General features: G+C 34.7%; 1 pseudogene; it reads left to right on the top strand.

Moving 5' to 3' along the window:
- The first annotated feature begins 16,595 nt into the window (after positions 1-16,595).
- On the top strand, positions 16,596-16,712 carry LOC145255956 (5S ribosomal RNA; annotated as a pseudogene).
- The last annotated feature ends 3,774 nt before the right edge of the window (positions 16,713-20,486 follow it).

The following is a 20,486-nucleotide window of genomic DNA, read 5'->3' as shown; positions in this document are numbered from 1 at the left end:
ATCAACTTGCCCTTGATCCTCTGCTTATAATGCTGAGTATTAAGCAAGAAGGTATTACTTACCATTTTTAAAACGTCTTTGGTATGACTTAATCGATATTTGAACCCCGGTCTCCCGACCCACTACTGAACACTTTTGCTTTTAAACCAAATTAACATAATGGTAAAAGTGCTCGTTATCAAGAGCTAGTGGAGTAATCTTGAGAATAAAATAGCGCTTCCTCTTACCTTTCGTTATAGCAGCTAATGCAAAAGAGAACCTTCATGTCGCCCTCGACTATGGTCGACCACTTCGCTTGAAAAAATACTAGATAACGTATTGTTGATACTTTATATATAAGTCGCGATTTTTCTTCTGTCAGCTTACGTTTTACGATTCCGCATGTGTGTGTTCGGGCACCCACACATTTGATTTAGTTTTAGCTGCAGGAATTTTATCTGTACGTTTTTAGCCGCGGGTTTTAAGTGTTGGTTTACGTTTTAAAGCAGTGGATTTGGAGAGACACAAATGTTATTCTTGGCTGCGGCAACCATTTCCAAGAATCGTAAAACAAGTCGAGTGGAACTGGAGAGCATTCGCGGAAACTTGTAGACCGTGTGTTTACAACCCATCTTCACAGACAAAAACAAACATATACATACGTGCAGACGCACTTACTTATAACCCCCTATATATATATATATATATATATATATATATATATATATATATTAGCAGGCATCCCGGCGTTGCCCGGTCATAAAATACACATAAATATTCTATTTTAATTCATACAGAAATTGAAACATGTACACGCGATTGGTATGTTTTTTTTTCCCTAAACTATTTACTTCTTGTAAGTAAAAATCGAAAATACTCGAGCTGAAATCCAAACCAAAAGTTAAAGACAGTACGATAACCATTACGCCAGGTTGAAACGATCTTTAAAAAGTGTTTTCAAACCTACTTATTCTTAAAATACCTAATCTGCCATAAGAACGATGCACGCATGCAAACAGATAAAAATTCTCTAATCCGCACGTATCAATGTTTCACTTCTTACCACTCAGCGGCCTTTTTTTTTCTGGATGAAAACTAATTAGAAAGTGTTCCAAATGTCTAAAGACACTATATACCAAATTTCAAGTCTGTAGATCATAGATTCGTTGCGTATATAGGTTGAGAAGTGTCCTCACATATACATTCTACCTTTATAGATATATGGATAATATATATATAATTCAAACGCTACCGGGCTTGAATACATGCTTAAGTGTTAGTTTTACTCATTTATAACTGCTTTAAAGCTTCACCACTCACTTATTTTGCGACCAAATTTCAAACAATTTTTACAGTTCATAGGTCCCCTTCTCAGCTATTTTTTGAAATTATTTTTTTCAATTTTCGTTCATTAAAACAAAACTTATAATAAAATTACTGGTGTTCAAAATTCCTCAGAATTAGTAAGGAACGTGAGAGACGGTTTCTTCTGATTGGTTGTTGGTTACCATAGCAACATTTTCAATATTGACGTTTAAGAGACGATTTCTTCTGATTGGTTAGTATAGCAACTTTTTCGTTGTCGACACCAATCATAGCTGGAATGTCGCTCGCATGCTATCTTATTTTGGGTTATACAGAGAAAGTTTACAAAACTGATGCTATTTTCCGCGATAGGGCTGATAATATTTTGCTTATGACGTCGCTCGTTAATTCCGTTTCTCTCTTTTTTGTCCCTGTTTTTCTACTTCTTTATTTATTACGTCTTTTATTTGATTTTTTTATTTAGTCAATTTAAAAAGTTGGTAATAATTTTTTCATTGATTGTTGACAATGCATATGATATTGAACACAAAAAAGAAAATATTATTTCAAAATATGATATTGGACGCAAAAAAGAAAATATTATTTAAAATGTGATATTGGACGCAAAAAAGAAAATATTATTTCAAAATATGATATTGGACGCAAAAAAGAAAATATTATTTCAAAATATGATATTGGACGCAAAAAAAGGAAATATTATTTCAAAATATGATATTGGACGCAAAAAAAGGAAATATTATTTCAAAATATGATATTGGACGCAAAAAAGAAAATATTATTTCAAAATATGATATTGGACGCAAAAAAGAAAATATTATTTCAAAATATGATATTGGACGCAAAAAAGAAAATATCATTTAAAAATATGATATTGGACGCAAAAAAGAAAATATTATTTCAAAATATGATATTGGACGCAAAAAAAAGAAAATATTATTTCAAAATATGATATTGGACGCAAAAAAGAAAATATTATTTCAAAGCAAACTACTTCTCTAGTGGATCTCTAATATCTAAGCACTTCTGACAATTTTGTGTAGCTACCCACTACAATTAAGTATAGGAATTCTAGGCCAAAGTTGGTTTCTATTTGATCACGTTTTAACCGTGATTGTGGATGCCTTTGCAGTCAAAGCACAACTCCTGCATGATTCGACCATGATTTTAATGTCATCATTCATCTTTGGCCAATATAGGTAACTATGCATGTGGCTCATCATTCTGCTTATTTCAGTGTAACCCATATAAAAATTCTTCGTTATTCCTTTTTAAAACGTATTTAGTATAACGCCCCTCTCGTTGCACAGTAGGACATCATCATACAAAGAAAAACTGTGTTGTACTTTCTGGTTTTTATTTGCGATTTCCTGTTCTGGCACTAATAAATTCGTCTTTTTTGTGCTACGCATTTCATTTCGTGTTGAGTGACTGAAAAGTTTCTGATAGCCTTGCAAATCATAGTTTTAATTTCACAATAAGTCCGAATGGAAGAAATTACTGAGTCCTCAAGAGGTTCACTCTGTCTCGGAACCAATCTTGTAAGCCTGTCCGCATGGAGGAGAGGTATTCCAACTTAAACTTGTAATTCAACAAAATAGTTTCTGTCCTCAGCAGTCTGTTTCCAGTGAAATCGGGTAACCCTTTCATCAACCCAATGATTGTCAATAGATTTTATGATCGGTCTGTAATATAAAGAATCGTCCGTGTAAATATCGGTAGAACTTTGTAACTGCGAAGGTATTGGCAAGCGCCCCCTTCTCGATCGGTGAATAGTGCTTTTCTGCAGGGAGCAGAGCTCTAGACGCATGTGCAATCAGTTTTCTACTTTTATCCGACATTATATGTGCGATACAAGCTCCTATTTCATATGTGCTTCCAACGCTAACGACTTTTATGTCTAGTTTTGGATCATAATGCGTTAGATCTGACGTCCGTGCTTTTTATTTTATCGAATGCCGCCCGGAATTCAGGTATCTGTTTTCACACTGTTCATTTTTAGTAGCTCGTTCAGTGGGACCCGGAAGTCATGGATATTTGGAACGAATGTTTGGTAATAGTTCGCAAATAGAGATATATGGAAATTTTAAAAACACAGATCTATCAACAATCTTTTTCTAGAAAGTAATTAAGTTGTAATGTAGTTCAGTTTTTTTTAACGGAATTCCTTGTACATTTAAAAGGAAAACGTATTTCTCTCACGTTTTAAAGTGCAATTGTAACAATAGCATAATGGTACACAAAGAGAGTTCATAATATTGGATCCGTCGATATTGTTGCTTATTAACACAGGAATCACCATTTATAAAGGCCCGGATGCCACTTGAGGATAAGGGTTAATGGGTATACATCAGTCAATGTAATTATAGCGTAGTAAACATAAGTAGTGGGGATTTTGTAAATTGGATTACTTAGGGGGACGGTTCATCAAGAACTTGTTTACATTGGACTTGAAGACAATCAAATTGTTGTCAGCTGGAAAGCAGGCAATCAGAGGAGTTCCACAGGCGTGCAGTTCTCAGAAAGAAGCTTTGTTCATGGAATTTACATTTAGAAATATGCACAGATAAAGAGTGTGGGAAATTATTGATAGTGGTTTTAGCTGGACGGGTGTTTTTCGTGAAAGTTTGGCGTGGGAGGACTGTAACGTGATCAATACTCATGAGTATGGAAATACGAAACATATATACACACACACATACACACATACATACATACATACATACATACATACATACATACATACATACATACATGTATTAATAAAATATGCTTCTTTAAGAAATACAGACAGCTTTTTCCTTTTTATTCTTACGTGTCATGGTGGAGGTAATACCTGGCACATCCACAGAGGTTTGAAATTGTGGTTAAATGATGTTTAAATGTCCAACCACAGTGTTAACATTGGTCGAATGAATACGCCAATAATAGTAAAGCCGCTGTTTGAAAAGCACACGATGTTAAGAATTTAAGAGTATCCGGTTGAAAGACCCATTAAAAAAACTATTATATAATATTATCTAAAGTCACTTTGTGTGTGTGTGTGTGTGTGAGTTCCTTTCTCATAGGTTCCGAAACGATTGAGTCTATCGTTTGCAAATTTCACACAAAGGTAATTTATATGTGTGACAGTGTTCTTAGATATGTTTTGTACAGAAATTCATCCAAGTATCGAAAATCGAAAAAATCCGATCCTAAAAATCTTTCTTTCTCGTAGAAAAAAAATAGAATAATTTTTGTAAGGGAATATTTTATGTTCCATTGGCAAAGGGAGATAATAAAATCTTAACAAATGATTTCTTTAAAAAAAACCCCAGAATTATTGACATCTGGAAAAATATGTTACAATCAGCATTTGACTACCGATAGAATAATCTCCTGCTTAAGCCAGCGTATACCTCACCATTTTATCAAAATTTTCCTTATTAATGAGTTCAATTTATGACAAAAAGGCCATATTTAAAATCGCCGCAAATCATTTCTTTGTTTGCATATTTTAAAACTAAACATTAATCAAAAGTGACTTTTCCAGGGCATTCATCGTCAAACCCAAATCTCAGCTGACGTGATATTGTAAACAAACACAGACGGTATTTAATGAACGACATTATCATTATTATATTTTATTTTATTTTTATTTGCGAATTAGTCTACCGGTTAAATTATTCCTTGTAATATATAATATTCAACAGAGGATTGATTCAACAGCAATACATACGCAATCTGTATAAATTAAAATATCATGTTTAAGCGTATTGTACAAACGGGCTATGCTGGGCGTCCAGCTAATTTACACACCAAAAGTAAAATTTGTACGATAAATGCCAAAGTTTAGGAGTTTAAAAATAAACCATTATTATCATAATCACGGAACCAAATGTAAAAATAGCCAATTTATTATACGGACCCATAATTTTTTTACAATAATTTTGTGGCAATTGTTAAAATATGAAACAACTCAAGACTGTAATAAATGGAGGTCACCACTTATCAAGGCCCAGACGCCACTCGGGGATAATGGTTATTGTGCGTAAAGTAATCAATGGGGCAGTGTATTATTCGTTAGTATTGGAGATTTCATAAAGTGTCATTACTTAAGGGGGCGGTGCATCAGGTATTTGTTTATGTTGGACTTGAAGACATCCAAGTTAAAGTCAGGAGGGAAACAGTCAAGCGGCAGAGAGTTCCACAGGCGTGCAGTTCCAAGAAAGAAGCTTTATTAATGGAATCTATGTTTTGATTTTTTTTTACACCGCTTATTAAGGCCCAGGCCCACTCGAGGATAAGGGTTAATAGGTATACATTAGTCATTGTGATTTTAGCGTAGTACGCATTAGTGGGAATTTTGTAACTTGGATTACTTAGGGGGATGGTTTAATAAGAATTTGTTCACGTTGGACTTGAAGACAATCAGATTGTAGTCGGCTGGAAAGCAGGGAAACGGAATAGAGTTCCACAGGCGAGCAGTTCTAAGAAAGAAGCCCTGTTCATGGAATCTACTTTTGGGTGTAGGCATGGATAAAGAGTTTGGGTAATTGTTGATAGTGGTTCTGGTAAGACGAGTGTTTTTCGTGAAAGTCTGGCGAGGGGAGACCAGAGATTGAAGTTCAGATGAGCACCAGCCATGAAAATAACGATAAAGCAGGGGCAGGCTCGCTACGTCTCTTATGTGGGAAAGGGGTTGCAGAGAAGAGAAAAGGGCATCCCCCACTAAGCTACGAAGTCTATTTTGAACTCTGTCAAGACAGGATAAGCTGCTTCTAGAAGCTCCTGCCCAGATGTGGCAACAGTATTCCATCGTTGGCCGAACCTGGCTTTTACATAGGTAGCGAATGGCATCAGGAGTGAGATATCTACTGGATCGGTAGAAGGATCCCATCATCTTTTCAGCGAGGCAATTGATTTGATATACGTGGTCCATTTCAGATCGTGAGTAAAGATCAAGCCCAGAAGCTTGTCAAAACATGAAGCCTCCCCAAGACAATTTCGATTGATGGCAGCTGGGCAGCAGAGTGTTGATGATTTAAAGATAGAAGCTTGGTTTTAGATGCATTCAAAGCACTTATTTCCCCATTGTACCACGTGCCCAAGATCAGACGAGAGAGAGAGTCAGAGAGAACTTGGTCGTTTACGGTCTTCGAAGTGCTTCCATAGATGGTAGTGTCGTCAGCATAACTGTCTACGAATGATCTAAGGATGTGGTCTGGAAGATCATTGATGTAGATCAGGAAGAGAGTTGAACCCAGGATGGACCCCTGAGGGACTGCAGCATTAATACTGAGAGCCTCTGATTTCTGCCCATCAACCACTTCTCTTAAGAGCCTATCAGAGAGAAATGATTTAATAGTTGAGAAGACATTTCCAGCTATACCATGACTGGAGATGTTGTGAAGTAGGCCTTTATGCCATACCTTATCAAAGGCCTTTGATATGTCAAGAGCAATTGCCCTAGAGAGGAAGCCTCCATCGAGGGATTTGCCAACCCTATGAGGTATTAGTGTAAGTACGTCTGCTGTAGATCTAGCAGAACGGAAGCCATATTGCATGTCACTAAGAAGGTTATTTTTGCTGAGATGGTTGACTACTTCCTTGTTTAGCACATATTCCAACAGCTTACTCATGATTCATAGGAGACTTATTGGCCTGTACTGAAAGGGAGATGAGCGATTACCTGAGTTCTTAAATACAGGGAATGCTGATGAGATTTTCCAAGGTGTTGGGAAGCATTTCTCCTTTAGACAACGCTTTAATAACTTGGTAAGTATGGGCGCTAGTTGAACCCTTTTAGGCACTATAACTGGAATGCCGTCAGGACCAGTTGCTTTACTGGAATCAAGGTTTTTGATTAGCTTGGCAACATCGCGTACAGATATTTGTATGTCACTTAGCATGTTTTCTGATATACAAGGGAATACTGGGGGTTGGCAGCCTTGGTCGCAAAGGTTGGAATTAACTGCAAAGTTCTTGGCAAAAAGATTGGCTTTGTCTGATGCTGACGAGATTACCTCAGGTCCATTTATGAAAGTTGGGATAACGCTCACACTTCTGTTGAGGATTCTGTTTGCTATTTGCCAAAACTGGTGGGAACCAAGCCGCTGTTAAGCAACTTTGGACTTGACGGACTGAGCATACAACTTTCTTGCGTTCTTTATTACTTTTTTACAGTGGTTGCTGGCAGTTCTGAAAGCGGCTTTAGTCTCAGTACATCTATTACGTTGGAAGCAACGCAAAAAGTGATTTCTATGCGCAATGGCAGCAGCACATTCTGGTGAGAACCACGGCTGGCTGTTAGGTTTTTCTGGAATATTTTAGAGGGTATGAAACGGTCTATACCTACTATTAACCATTCTGTCAGGTCTGATACTATAGAGGACACATCCTTTTTAAACATGGAACGCAGAGGTAGATCTGATATAAATGTGCGGAACTATCCCAGTCAGCCATAGAATATCGATATACTGTACGATGGAGAGGTACATCTGGGGACTTATTATATTTTATTTTTATCTTAACTGATACAACTGAGTGGTCGAAAGATCCAAGTGGAAACAGAACAGAAGCTGAACACAGTTCAGGGCAAGTTGTGAGAAAGAGGTCTAAGAAACTTGCATACTGGCCGTCAGTATCAGGAACACCGGTGGGTTCGTGAACAATCTGAGTGATGACATAAACAACGGAGAAATCATGATAGATACTCTCCTAATCATCGATCTTGTTTGAGTGACTAAACCATTCCACATTGTGAACATTGAAGTCTCTACAGACGTGAATATTAGCTGAAGGATAAGCAGATAGAACGTGGTCAATTTTCTCAGATGTGCTTTTAAAGATAGTAACTCCGCTGTTGTGGGGTCGATAGAGAGCAAATATAAATGCAGTAGTGTGAGAAAGTGCAAGCCGGAAGCACATATAGGGTAAGTTAGGATCTTCTCTGCAGATGTGCCTACCACTTGGAAAACCATCTTTTATATAGGCACATATTCCATGCCTATGGCGATCTTGGAGGTCAGATTTGGAAGTTAAATTATATATATATATATATATATATATATATATATATATATATATATATATATATATATATATAGTATCCTTTAATTACGAACTCATCTAGGGAAATGGTCTGTCCAATGCCAGTTTCACTTGGAAATAATATGTCTTATTTAGTCTCCTGTAATTGGGTTTCGATCTCTCAAAAGTTAGAACGTAGACCCCCTGATGTTAGAGAAGGAGACCTGGTAGTGGGGGGGGGTCTACGTTAAGAGTTGGAGATCCAGGTTTAATCGTGCGTTTTTTTTATGTAGGTGCGAAGTTTGCGATAGGTAAAATTATGTTTGTTTTCCGGGAATTGAGACTGCATTCTTTTTTTTTCTTTTTACATTTGTTTTATACAAAGCTTGTTTAGACCACACACACACACACACACACACACACACACACACACACACACACACACACACACACACACACATATATATATATGTATACACATATATATATACGCGTATATACACCAATATCGATAGACATTACATGCTAGTATTTATTAAAGCAAATTCAATATGTACTGATAACTAGCGAAGAAGTCGATAATTATGTACATTGCATTTAATTAATCCATCTGAAAAAAAAGAACAGATTTTAATGTTTATTTTCTTATAAGATGAGAGATATTTTATTTACTGCATCGTTGATTCTTTCGAAGTCAACCACCGCACAAACACAAAACTGACGTTATTAACTTGTTCAAGATGATTAATTATAACCTTATCTTATTATTAGATACTGTGCTAGTAGATCTATATAAAATGACTAGATGAGACTGTTGCCTTTTTTCTGTTGTTCTTGGCCTTAGATCAAAGTGTAGTATCTGTTCCGGCAGATGCTGCACTTAAGATAATTTGTACCAGTCAATGGAGGGGAAACCCTCTATACTGGGACAATTATTATTTTTGGTAACCAGAGTGACCCCTTTCAGGGGAGCTGGTTTTTACCTCACATTAAAAACGGCCTTGTGCCTAATTTGCTCAGTGGGGGAGCAAATAAACACCATCTGTTCCGGCAGATGCTGCAAGCGAGGACCAGATGTGGGGGCAACCCAACATACCTGACCTTTAACCAGCTCCCATTTCCCACGTGTCGGGAGCTGGTCCTCTTTTTCCCTTCCCCCTCCCTTCACTCCTCACATTAAAAATCGGCCTTGTGCCTAATTTGCTCGGTGGGGGAGCAAATAAATACCTATCTGTTCCGGCAGATACTGCAAGCAAAGACCATACGTGGGGGCGACCCTACAGATAAGACCTTGGTCAATGTAGGGGCAACTCTTCATACCAATTGCCACTATCCAGCTCCCCTACTCCCCGGGGAATTGGTCCCCATTTCCCCTTCACTCCTCACATTAAAAATCGGCCTTGTGCCTAATTTGCTCGGTGGGGGAGCAAATAAATACCTTGGCCTTCGGGCCAGGATCAAAGTGTAGTATCTGTTCCAGTATATACTGCAAGCAAATACTATATGTGGGGGAAACCTCACATATAAGACCTTGGTCAATGTAGCAGCCCTTCATACCAATTGTCACTCTCCAGCTCCCCTACTCCCGGGGATTTTGTTCCCATTTCCCCTTCACTCTTTACATAAACATCGGCCTTGTGCCTAATTTGCTCAGTGAGGGAGCAAATGAATACCTTGTTCTTGGCTTTTGGACCAGGATCAAAGTGTAGTATCTGTTCTGCAGATGCTGCACATAAGTTAATTGTTACTTGGTCAATGTAGGGGGAACCCTTCATGTTGAGACATTTTTAGGGATACAGCCAGAGTTCCCCCTTTTTACCCTTGTTTCAGTAAAAACTACCTTGTGTCACATTTTACTTTCGTAGGGAAGCAAATAAATAATAAAATGAATAGATGAGAATTACATTAAATAGACAATCAACCATAGTAATTTTTGTGAACCGGATGTGAAGGATTACTAAACGATTGGAATTAATATGGTTCAAAGAGAGTGTGAAATAGAAACACACGTATATAATGACATGAGCTTACAAAATATGATTAAACACTATCTAAACCTAGCGTGATCCGAAACCGGGACCACAATGATCAAACCCCTCTGCCTTATTACACGAAACTCGTTAGTAACTGATAGACTATATCACAGATTAATATTTTAATTTTGTCTATCTTTTTTTGTAACATTGACAATTGAGGTATTCAAATGTATCAGTTTACGGGAAAGCATTAACTTAAAGGGTAAGGGGTTAACTTTCACATGAAGTAGTTATATCTTTATAAAATACAACTAGCGGAACCTGAGGATATTCCACAGCGGCAGTAGAAATAATTGTCGTTTTCGTTTCATTAATAATTACAAGAAATGGAAGGTCATAACAATTAAACGACAGTCACTCGGAAGAAAACACGTAAGCGTGACACAAAATAACACACATGCTATCGTTTTAATAGATATACATTGTTTTATACTCAATATAAAGTAATGATTTAAAAAATTTAAAGAAATAAATGATTTGAGTGCCATCAGCTATAATCGAAGCCGAAACCAGAACTTGGGAAAAATTCTAAGTAAAATCATTTATAAAAAAACATAGATGATATATATATATATATATATATATATATATATATATATATATATATATATATATATATATATATATAGCGAAACAAGTGCTCGTGTATCACATCTATATTAATACGATAGCGGGTGTATTATTTTGTATGTCACCCTTATATCTATTTTCTCCAGAGTAAATCTCATGTAATTGCTATGACCTTCCATTTCATATAATAAATACTTTTACCGAGCATTCTTTATAAGTTTTGGTTTCGTTTGCCTTCAAGTAATCTATCTATCTATCTATCTATCTATCTATCTATCTATCTATCTATCTATATATATATATATATATATATATATATATATATATATATGAATAAAAAAGAATGCGAAAAGTATAAAAGCTTATAACTTTTCTTTATTCGTTTTTAAATGGTGACGTGCAGGAATACAAAATAATAATATTATGAAAAAAAATTAAAAAACTTTTTTCATAAGTACATAATTTTCGACCGATCCTTCAGTCTTCATACATACATATATAGATACATATATATATATATACATATATATATATATACATACAAATATATACATATATATATATATAACAACTTCATTTACTCACATAAATTTAATATACGAAAGTATAGATTTATGCGTAAACTTTAAGTATTTACTTCAAAAGTGCTCAATACGTAGGTAGAGCTAGTTAGTCATTTATAATCGCCATATATATTTTATATATATATATATATATATATATATATATATATATATATATAAGCGACGCTCTTTGTGTAAACAAATCGAGCGGAGGTATTTCGGACGATATCAAAACATCGTTAAACTCACTACTCGCTCAGCAGCCGCCAATAACGTAATGGTTAGGAGCCTTGACTGTCGTACAGACGGTCGGGTTTCAATCCTGGCTTGAGGTAGTTGCCTGTCTAGCCGCACTGATGAGCTGCGGAACAGTACTGTATGTGTGGATATATATATATATATATATATATATATATATATATGTGTGTGTTTATATATGTACACGCGTATATAACTTTAAGTATGTATATCTCTCTCTGTATCTCTCTCGCTATATACACATATATGGTCTCAATTACTTCATTTATAAAAACATTATGTGCAACGTATGTGCAAACATGTTACAGCTGTGATCGCGTTCGAAACACAGATTCATGGGGCCAACGTATTGAATAAACTAAGATGGATAAAAAGAAACATTGCCCATTTTTTTTTCTTTTTGAAAGATAAATATCTATGCATGATAGATATTATATATATATATATATATATATATATATATATATATATATATATATACTTCCTTACCCGATTTTCTCCTTAAACCAATTAGACCATATATGCACACACTTTTCTCATTCCATTATCTGTTTTTTTATTTATTTATTTTTATTTTATATTATTTTATTTTTTTACTTTTGCCGTGCTTTTCACCACGGTCCTGGTTTCAAGTACCTTACTCTTTTTCTGTCTGGGTTAGTGCAGTTAACTTCAGAAGGAAATATGCCTTTCACACTTATGGACGAAGGTCGAATCCCTTTTACACATATCGTATATGACTAAAAGTCTATATTCCAAATTCAAAGATGTTTTCATTTTACCGTTTATTTCTTTCAGCCTGTCAAAATGTTCAAATGTTTACAGCACCTGTTTCGTAGTGCAGAAACAATCGTATAATTATACGGTTAGTTCTATATTATTTTCCGCGTTAAATTATTAGTGGAATAAGAACTCATTAACTTTAAAAAGAATTAAAAAAAGAATCTGAGTTTAATTAATTAAATCCGAAAACCAATAAAAAATTGCATTGTTTTTATGATATTGATTTATGTCATCTGTGATAATTTATATATATATATATATATATATATATATATATATATATATATATATATATATATATATATATACATATTGCGAGAACGCAAGTTGATGCATTGATTGCAAGTGAGTAAATGACCTACTGACGAAATAGTTTTCCAACGAATGATAAAATTTATCAAAATAAAATAATGGTTTTGCAACGAATGATAAAAATTATCAAAATTATCAAAATAAAATAATATTTTAATATAGTTATAGAATGTAAAAAAAACATCCAGAAGCCCCCCGCCGTTTCTCTCTCTCTTCCTCTCTTATATATATATATATATATATATATATATATATATATATATATATATATATATATATATATATATATATACATTCGAGAAAGCAAGTTGATGCATTTATTGCAAGTGATTAAGTGACTTACTGAATAAATAGTTCTCCAACGAATGATGAAAATTACCAAAATAAAATAATATTTTAATATAGTTCTAAAATTAAAAAAAAATCCAAGAATCCTCTCCTTCCTCGCTCTCTCTCTCTCTCTCTCTCTCGGTATATATATATATATATATATATATATATATATATATATATATATATATATATATATATATATATACACACACAGAGAAACTTACATATCGACGTTACCCCGATATTAAACGTTTCTTTTCTCTCCAAACTTCTTTCTCTTTCTCTGCCCATCTCTCTCCCCCTCTCTCTCTCTGCACATACATGTATATACACAAAAATGCGTATATATATATATATATATATATATATATATATATATCGTGAATGTCAAAGTACATAAAGGAATAACTTGTAATGTCAACATTATGAAATTTGTAATATAGACTTTTTTTCATTTAATTGTTTATATATATATATATATATATATATATATATATATATATATATATATATGTGTTGTCGCTCGTATATCTATGACTGCGTAATACAATTTCAAATATAAAAGTAGGATTTTAATATTAATATCAGAACGAGGAAAACTAAATTCGGGTTTGAGATGTTCAAAAGTAGGGATTTATGATTACAACGAAATTGTTAGATAGTGCTCGACTAAATTTAAATACCCTGGAATAAATGATGATAATAATAATAATTATAATATATATATATATATATATATATATATATATATTAGTAGCCTAAACGATGTATGCACGGTCGAAAATATATTTAAATTTATGCAGATAGAGTCAGTTTTCTATTGATCGTTAGTCTATTCATTTGGTAGTGTTTATGGTTGTATATGGAGCAGCCATGAAAGCAGAGGTGTTTACACACGCGCATTTCATATGAATATTTGATCTATATGCTTGTGTTCCATAAAATGACCGAAATTGTGATTGTCACTGAAGGCAAAGCACTGTTTACATTCGAGGTTGGGAGATTATGAATTGCGAAAAGCCAGATAAAAAAGAAGAATGTAATATTTTATTATTTATTTGTCATGGATTTTTGGTTAATGCTTGTGTAAGACAGAACATAAACCACTAAGGAGAGAAAGAGAGAGGGACAGAGAGACAAAGATAGAGAGCGAGAGAGAGAGACAGAGAGATATTTTTTTTTATTTAGAGTGAAAAATCAGTAATATTTATCATTTCATCATTAATACGAGTCGTGGAGAGTGTAAAAAAACAAACGAATAAAAAAATTAAAAGAATCGTTTTTGGCATCGGAAAATCGGAACGATGTTTATGATACCGATTCCGATAGTTCAAAAAGTTCCAATTTTTTCGATTTCCATCTCCGATTAATCGTCTCAACATAACCCTCCCCACCCACACACAAGTAGCGTTATAAAAATAATGCCCCCTCAGCCCGAATGGACCAGCGACGGTTGCAAATTGCATTGTACAGACTGCTAAAGTTGTTTGAACAGTACAAGTGCATTGGGGCCGAAAGAGAATACTTCGAAGGGAATAGAGTTTCATGTATGTATAAATAATAAATCTATATCATTATAAAACTCAAATGACCTTGAAACAGGTGTTCTAACCCAACATCCGGTATACGACTTCCGGTTGCGCATGCGCACATAAACAAATAATCAACGCAACAATAAAACATATTGTTTTATTGCGTACATTTATAGTGCCCCAATTGTTTTTTTTTTGCGTTTAAATTAAAAGATATATCAAAATTTGAATTTAACTTCATACCAATTGTCACTATTATTCTCGCCTACTTAGTATAACGGTATCTGTTAATTGCACATTTACCTATAAGTATGGCAAACCACTTATAATTCAATGGCTTTAAGTTTGTTTTTTTCAAAAATAAACAATTATAAACAGAACGACTCATAGAACCCTATCTATATTCTTTTTTTTTTCATTTTAATATACTTTCATACAAATGTTTTTGTTATTTCACGAAAAAAAACTATTTTCTTTACGTCACAATTGTCACGCTCATACATTAATTCCATAGCTAATATAACATACTGACCCAACGGGTCACGGGTAGTTTAGTATTCAATAAAAGTGCTCTTGCGAAAAAAGTCTGGAAACTTATTGAAGGTTTCTCATATTTTTTAATATTTTTGGTTAAAACAAGTTTATCTATTGATTTGTTTATTTGTTTTCTTTTTAATTTAAAATTAATTGTTTACAAATGTTGCTGGGGTTTCGCACGGCGACTCACATCGCTTTGTTAATTATTTAAGTTTTTAATCAGTGTTGATGAATTTGCCGAATTAATTAGTGATTTTTCTCACGCGTGTGTTTCTTGTCATTAGTTTCTGACAAACGTTTTGAATTAGTTTCGTTTGAAAGAGTTTTCAACGTTTAATGGAAACGCCTTTCCATATTTTTATCGATTTCTTATTCACTTTGCTATGATTGCAGCCATTAAACAATACATTATGAAGCTAGCAGGACCTGTGGAAATTCCACGTAATGAGATATATATTCAATTAACAAAAGTGTTTTAGATACAATTGACATTTTTACGATTAGCGAACAAAAAATGTTTTTAACAAAAACAGCAAAAGAAAACAAAAAAAAAACACGCAACAAATATGGTTTCATTAACATTTCTGTGAAAATTGTGTCCATTATATCCGAGTTCCTTTCTTACGATAAAAGAACATTATAGAAGGATTATTAGGGCAAGGAGAACAGAATATTTTTATCATTGTTTTGACTCTGGAGTATATATCCGACACAGTTAGACACACTTAATCAACCGAGAACAACATCACTATGTATAAAAGCATATAAGATATAAATGATACACACTCGAGAGTCAAAACAATTGAAAAGAATATCCTGCTGTCATAGCCTTATTCATCAGATATAATAGGTTTCGTATTAAGGAAGAAAACTAAGGGTAAGAAGTTATTTACAAACTCTAGAAAATGCTATTTCCAAAAATAAATCAAAATCATATTTAATTAACACATCAAATGTTAAGAAATTTATTTTAAAAAAACTAGGTTTTTCCCATAAAACACAACACTCCCAACAATATAAAAAAAAAACGAATAAAAAAAACTTATGAATTATTAATGATATAGGAACACTCCTGGAAAGAAACACGAGTATATATCTGACATAGTTAGACACAGTCAATAAACCGAGAATCACATCACTCCATATAAAAGCATATAAGATATCAACGGATACACACTCTAGAATCAAACAATGAAAAGAATATGTTGTTGTCATGGCCTAGTGATTATACATTATTATAATAATATTCAAAAACGTAAAAGTTAATTCATATACTTCCCCATGATGGCCAGATTGGTATTTAAAGCGAAATTTTACGAATTTGATGTTTTTTGAAGTAGTTTGGCCTTAAAATAATTACATACGGCATAATCACGTTGACACACCGGTTCCCGCTCGATCACCGAAGTTAAGCAACGTTGAACCTAGTCAGTACTAAATGGGTGACCATTTGGGACTTCTAGGTGCTGTATGTGCTCTCTGCTTATCTCGACATTGTTTCCAGTCGTACTGGACTCAAACAGTGCCGATTCAGGAGAGGTTTGGTTGATGATTGCGCAACCCTTGCCTCGCCATTACACGTGCTACTGCCTCTAAAGGGTATCCTTTGTCTTTCAAGACTGAACGGAAGTATGGATGGAAAATAATTATATTTGTCCCTTTTCAAAGCGTACCAGACGGGCTGGCAAATTGATATTTTTAAAGCCAAATTTAATTAATTTGGACTTTTTGAAACGGCTTAGCCTTCCAAAATCTCATTTTCAAAGCGTAACATACGAATTAAGGAAGGAACAAACATAATCTAATATATAAAACCCAAAATGTGTACGTTTTTATTGTCTGCCAAAAACTTCCGAGAGACCAATATCGTCTTCAAGCTCAATCCTTCGCACGACAAATATCGAAAAATTGGCCCAAAACATTCATTCATTCACCCTCAACTGAGCAGTTTTGTACAAGAAGGGGTCGCTTTTTCGCCGAGCTTTTAGGCAAGTCATCGTCTTCTTTTCGATTTACTATGCTTAATTTCAACGTTCCGAACTTCAGGTTGGGCGATGGAGATATCGGCTAAGACGTCACGTTTTTTTTTAAACCGTTTTTTCTCCTTCACATTACGGGTTCGAGCCTGCCTGCCTCCTACCACTTTTTTTTTTAACAACACCACTTTCCACCCGGGCTGCCTACTGTTGTTTTAACCCCCCACTACTACCACTTTTTTTTCGGGGTTCCTTACTGCACAACTTACACACACCCGGGCAACGCCGGGCATCCCCGCTTGTATTATATAAATATTATAGATTATGATTGTTGAAAATGAGTTGGGCGAAATTGCAATTTCAAATATTATCAATTTCACTTCCGTACACCAAATGATAACGCGCAGGCGCAAACACAACGCCTACGCAATAGATAGCCAATCGGAATATTATGCACAAAAGAACAGCTTTTTAAGACTGACATCTTTGCAGACTTTTGTATGAAAAATATTTCTTAATTTTAAGGAGATTATGATCGTCTTCATCTAATGTAAGCAAGTTTTTATTGAGCCGTTCCCTTAAATAATCAAATTACATCCAGTTTTTACTACTAACGACTACTACTCGACAACTATGCAGACCTTTGTAATAGAGTGTATACTCGCGAAAGCAAATGTATACTAAATGCGAAATGTCGTCGCTGTTTGGAAAAGGATTATAAAGTTGAGAGAATGCACGTTAGAGAAGATGATCACGTTAGAGGCTTGGATGACGTTTGAGAGCATGTTTGAGAAAACGATGACATGCCGAACGTCACAGCGGTAACGAGAGAATGAGAAAAAAAATGTCGTTCTAGAACAACAACAAAAAAGCGAATTGAAATTCTTTTCTATTGTTTTGTCTGCTTTGTGATTGAGGCTACAACGTGTTGGTCTCCTGGAAAACGTTACACCTTATCCTGTAGTAGCCATCGAACCTTAATAAGCGGTGACCCTCTTGTAAAAAAAAATCACTAGTGGCAAGCCAATGAGAGATGATGTTCCTATATAGATGGAAATCATAATTTCCGCCAACAGATGTTCGGTTTCAAACTCATCTATGATCGAGTATGTCGAACCCATCCGAGTTTTACCCTCTCTTTTTCAGAAAAGTTTGGTTGATTGCTAATTCTTTAAAGCATTTTCTAGACTCCAAATAGCAGAATGGATTTTCTAACCTGAATTAAAATTAGGATTTTACACAATAGTCTTAATATCATCACATCTTGGATTTAAGACGAAGAAGATCTGATATTTTCATTGCAAACTTTGCTTTCGTACAAGCCGTATCGGCTGAAGAGGTTTCTAATTACTAGTAGCTAGATGACCGAAACATGTTCATGAGAGTGTAGCAACATATTACTGCTTATATCCTGTATTCTTCGCTGCGGCAGGGATACTTGGCTACACAAAGAAGCGGAATACGGACTGGTTCAACGAGAATAACGAAGAAATTAGAGATACAATAGATAAATAAACCGAGCATTAAAATCAAAATGAAGAAATCCGACTAGAGCAACCCAGAAGAAGCTAAAAACAGTTAGGGCAGAAGTCCAGAAGAATCTAAGAGAAATGGAAAACACCTGGTGAGTGAAAAAGGCTGAAGGTATTCAGAAGCAAGCGGACGAAAACAATTCTGCAGGTTTGTTCAGGTTACCGAAGAAAGTGTATGGCCCCAGAGTCCAGTTGACTAACATCCTTTTATCAGAAGATGGAAATGCTACACTTACCCAACCAAAACAGTTAATTCAAAGATTGCAAGAGTACTTCGCTACCCTGTTGAATGAAGAATCCAATATGGCTGAGGAAATCTTAAGCCACAGAATAGTCTTCCCCCAGCAGATAGATCTGAATGACACACTTGTTCTCGGGGAATAAAGAGAAGCAATTAATCAAACTAAAATGAACAAATCTCCAGGAATTGACGGTATACCAGCCGATGTATAAAAGTTCGGTGGAGAACAATTCAAAAGAAAACTTCACCAACTAATAACAAAATGCTGACAACAAGGAACGCTGCCACAAGAATTCATAGATGCCATGATCATCCCAACCTATAAAAACAAAGGTGACAACAAGAACCGCAGCAACTACCGATGTATATCCTTGCTGAGCATTGCCGGGGGAAAAATGGCTGAGGTGGTGCAAGCTCGGGTAGCAAGACGGGCGGAAGGGGTTCTAACCGAATCACAGTGCCGATTCAGGCGTGAAAGATCTATAATAGATATGATCTTCAGCTTATGGCAGATTAATGAAAAAGCCATTAGACAGTACCGGGAGCTCAACATAACCTTAGAGCTGTGATCTTATCGAGGACAAAACCTCTGCACCCACATATGCGGTGCCTATGATCGGACGTTTCACACAGAAAGAGTACTACGCAAACATAGAGGGATAAAGCACCTAGGCCCCGACTAGTCATCAGCAAGAAGGATGGACTGCATGATGATGATGATGATGATGATGATGATGATGAGTATGATGAAGAATATGGGAGTGTTAAACATTCGTTGATCATCATTCACCCTGGGCAACGTCGGGTCTACTATATATATATATATATATATATATATATATATATATATATATATATATATATATATATGGAGGGTTATATGTGTGTGTGTGTGTGTGTTTGTGTGTGTTTGTGTGTGTATGGATTGTGTTTTATCCTTTTCCTTTGCCTATTGGTTATTAACGTCAAAAAATACACGATGCATTAATAGGATTAAAAACGGAATATGTTTTTCTTATTTTTAGTTCAACTTTGTGTTTTTAATGTCTGGATTGTGTTTATATTCTTCGTATGTCGGCCAGATTTATGAGCAGTATGTGTGCTGGAAATTTGGAGCAGGAAGAGAAACATGTCTGGGATTAAAAAGAAAAAAAAAACTTATTAAAAATACAGTTTTTTTTTATATATAAAGATTAACGTTTGTTTAAACCCGGATTGTTTATGCTGTTTTTTTTTTTGTAAATTACGTCATTTTCAGTCGATTTAAACATTCACTTGGCTTATTGAAAGTTTTATCACAGACACAGACACGCGCATGACACACACATCCGTTAAGCATTATTTTCTTCAAGTCACAAAACACATACAGTTCAGAAAGAATATCTAAACTAATAGAAATTGCATTGTCTATAAAGCCCTAACATCTGTCCAATCGCTGCGATGTTGCATCCATATATATGGTGAAATGATAAAGGTGTCGCCTTAAAGAAAACAAAACTA

This window comes from Euprymna scolopes, chromosome 31 (assembly GCF_053919585.1).
Source record: "Euprymna scolopes isolate OS-2025 chromosome 31, ASM5391958v1, whole genome shotgun sequence".
In the NCBI taxonomy this organism is placed as follows: domain Eukaryota; kingdom Metazoa; phylum Mollusca; class Cephalopoda; order Sepiida; family Sepiolidae; genus Euprymna; species Euprymna scolopes.
Note: the sequence above shows the minus strand (reverse complement) of the source record. Positions and strands in the feature narration are given on the sequence as shown.